At 46.9% G+C, this 3,489-nt stretch overlaps 1 pseudogene; it reads right to left on the bottom strand.

Annotated features, from left to right (window-relative positions):
• Positions 1 to 497: 497 nt before the first annotated feature.
• Positions 498 to 615, bottom strand: LOC126215429 (5S ribosomal RNA; annotated as a pseudogene).
• Positions 616 to 3,489: the final 2,874 nt, after the last annotated feature.

Below are 3,489 nucleotides of genomic sequence, written 5' to 3' on the forward strand. Positions count from 1 at the left end.
CCGAGAAAAAAAATGTGTTGCGTTAGTTACTGAATTGCCCTCGTATTTCCTAAATGGAATCTCCCATGCGTCTAGCACCAACATCCATTCCGCGTTCAGAATCTGTTGATTCCCGTCGTGCCGCCATAATCACGTCGGAAACCTTTCCATATGAGTCACCTGAGTACAAACGACAGCTTCGGCCAAGCACTACGTTTTCATACTTTGCGTGCATGATACTGTCGCCATCAGAATGTACATATGGCTATCCGATGACTGTTTGTCACCTCAGTGAACGTAACTCCTTCCGAGCAGGCCATGAAGGCAAAAGGTAGCGACCGGCCGCCATGTCATCCTCAGCCCATAGGCGTCACTGGATGGGGATATGGAGGGGCATGTGGTGGCATGTGGTCAGCACACCGCTCTCCCGGCCGTATGTCAGTTTCCGAGACCGGAGCCGCTACTTTTCAATCAAGTAGCTCCTCAGTTTGCCTCGCAAGGGCTGAGTGCACCCCGCTTGCCAACAGCGCTCGGCAGACCGGATAGTCACCCATCCAAGTGCTAGCCCAGCCCGACAGCGCTTAACTTCGGTGATCTGACGGGAACCGGTGTTACCACTACGGCAAGGCCGTTGCCCCACAGTGATTGTAGCCATAAGGTAAACGACGTTCAACGACTGAGCCACTGGTTCAGTGAACAACTCAACTGACTGGGACCTGTGTTCGATTCTCTGGTGCATCCTGCATGGTTTTTTTAATGTTTCCATGTATATTTCTTTCTTTGGCAACAATAAGAAGGTTAATAAGAGAAGTATATAAGAAGTAATAACAAGGTAGGGAAATCAATTTCTCAAACAACGTGGATTAGAAAAGAATTAAAAATTTAATCCTGGTTGCTTTACAAGGGCACTTCCTACTCTCTCACGTTTCAAACGTATTCGCAATTGCGAATAAGGACTGCCATCAGCTATAGAATGGAATGACGACAGTGAAACTTTGTGGCGGATCCGGACTCGAACAAAGGCGGAAGTGCCGTCGGAACGAAACAAAATTTTAATGTAGACCTCCACGCGCGGTATATTCACAGGTCAGCCGGCTCGTCAGAAATCAAAATTGAGTTGACGTTTGCGAACTATATAAGATTCTTTATGAGTTGTACCTCGCTTAAGTTATTTGGACCATGGGAAACAAAATGGCGGCTATTTGAAAAGAAATAGGGTTTTTTCATCGATTTTTCGACTTCGTCGGCCAAGTAAAAATATTTATAATTGATGATGGATCGGAATAAAGGTGGTACATCTCTTAGACAATTTAGTTAGCTTCGTCGGAAACAAAGAATCATGCCAATCGGTTCAGTAGATTTGAAGTTACCATATCGCGCGATAAAAAGTCATTTCGAGAAAAACGCGTTTGAAGTTTTTACTACATATAAATGCAATATTATGCAACTTACGTTCAATCTGCTATTCCGGGTCCATAAACTAGTCCTTCCTCTTCCTCATAGAGGGCGTTCTGCTCGATCTGGGCCATCCTGCGCTGCTCCAGAGCCGCTTGTACGGCCGGTGACAAGCGGTTTTCGGCCGCTTGAATCCGGTGGTCGTCAGAGTGCTTGGCGAACTGCGTCGAATAGAGTCCCACGGTGACGTCCATAGTTGTCATGGTCTTTAGCTTCGTTGAAGCTGCTCACTGCCAGGAAAGTCGCAATCTCCACAGTCTTTGCACAAGAAAGCAAATGATTGGGGGCTAACTTCCAAACACACACGTTGAAACTTTCATTTGAATTTTGTATGTTTCATCCCAAACACCGGTATAATAACTTGTCCTCCGAAAGAAAAAAACGTGGGGGGAAAGGCCGATTTCCGTTCCGTATTCGGAAAAACCGTTCCAGGGGTGGATTCTAAACACTTTTACGGATTAAAAAAATGAGATTTAAAAAAAAAAGATTTTTTGAACGAAAAGACAGTAGACCTCCCCTTAAGTATTGTTGCATTAACAACCGGTGTAAACGCCATAATTTTGAATCCAAGCATGCTAGTGTGAATGCACTGTGTTGCAGAGATGCCGGATGTTAGTTTGTGGGCTTGAGTTCCATGCCTGTTCCAATTGGTCGGTCCAATACAGGGACGGTTAATCCTGCTTGTGGATGACGCTCGTCCGGTTATGACCCGTATGCGTTCTATTGAAGCCAGATCTGGTGATGAACAGACTAAGTCAACATATAGACACTCATTAGAGCATGTTGGGTTACAACAGCAGTATGTGGGCGAGCATATGCTGTCCAGCAACACCCTCTGGAATGCTGTTCTATGAATGGAAGCACAACAGGTCGAATCACCAGACTGACCCACAAATTTGTAGTCAGTGTATCTGGGATAAGACGAGAGTGCTTCTGCTGTCATACGAAATTGTACCTCTGACTATAACTCAAGGTGTAGATTCACTGTAGCATGCAGGTAGATTGGTTGCACGCCCTCATCTGGCCTCCTCCAAGAAACGACCATTACTGGCACTGAGGCAGAACCAGCTTTCATCAGAAAACACGACATACCCTCCTCTGAGCTGTCGTTTGACACCACTGAAGTCGCAAGTGACGGTAGTTTGGGTTCAGTGGAATGCACTCTACAGGGCGTCTGGCTAGGTGTTGCCCTAGAAGTAACCGATTCGTGCCAGTTCGTTGTGTCACTGTGGTGTTCAAATTGATGCTGCAGATGCAGTACGATGAACCACAGCCGTATGCCGAAGAGGGCATGGATGTGTATGTTGTCCTTAGGTTGGTTAGGGTTGGGTAGTTCTAAGTTCTAGGGGACTGATAACCTCAGAAGTTAGGTCCCATAGTGCTCAGAGCCATTTGAACCATTTTTAGGCGTCTGTAGCCGTCAACGTATTTCTAAGTTCTAGGCGACTGATAACCTCAGAAGTTAAGACCCATAGTGCTCAGAGCCATTTGAACCATTTTTAGGCGTCTGTAGCCGTCAATGTACACTCCTGGAAATTGAAATAAGAACACCGTGAATTCATTGTCCCAGGAAGGGGAAACTTTATTGACACATTCCTGGGGTCAGATACATCACATGATCACACTGACAGAACCACAGGCACATAGACACAGGCAACAGAGCATGCACAATGTCGGCACTAGTACAGTGTATATCCACCTTTCGCAGCAATGCAGGCTGCTATTCTCCCATGGAGACGATCGTAGAGATGCTGGATATAGTCCTGTGGAACGGCTTGCCATGCCATTTCCACCTGGCGCCTCAGTTGGACCAGCGTTCGTGCTGGACGTGCAGACCGCGTGAGACGACGCTTCATCCAGTCCCAAACATGCTCAATGGGGGACAGATCCGGAGATCTTGCTGGCCAGGGTAGTTGACTTACACCTTCTAGAGCACGTTGGGTGGCACGGGATACATGCGGACGTGCATTGTCCTGTTGGAACAGCAAGTTCCCTTGCCGGTCTAGGAATGGTAGAACGATGGGTTCGATGACGGTTTGGATGTACCGTGCACTA

Source organism: Schistocerca nitens, chromosome 12, assembly GCF_023898315.1.
Source record: "Schistocerca nitens isolate TAMUIC-IGC-003100 chromosome 12, iqSchNite1.1, whole genome shotgun sequence".
Classification (NCBI taxonomy): domain Eukaryota; kingdom Metazoa; phylum Arthropoda; class Insecta; order Orthoptera; family Acrididae; genus Schistocerca; species Schistocerca nitens.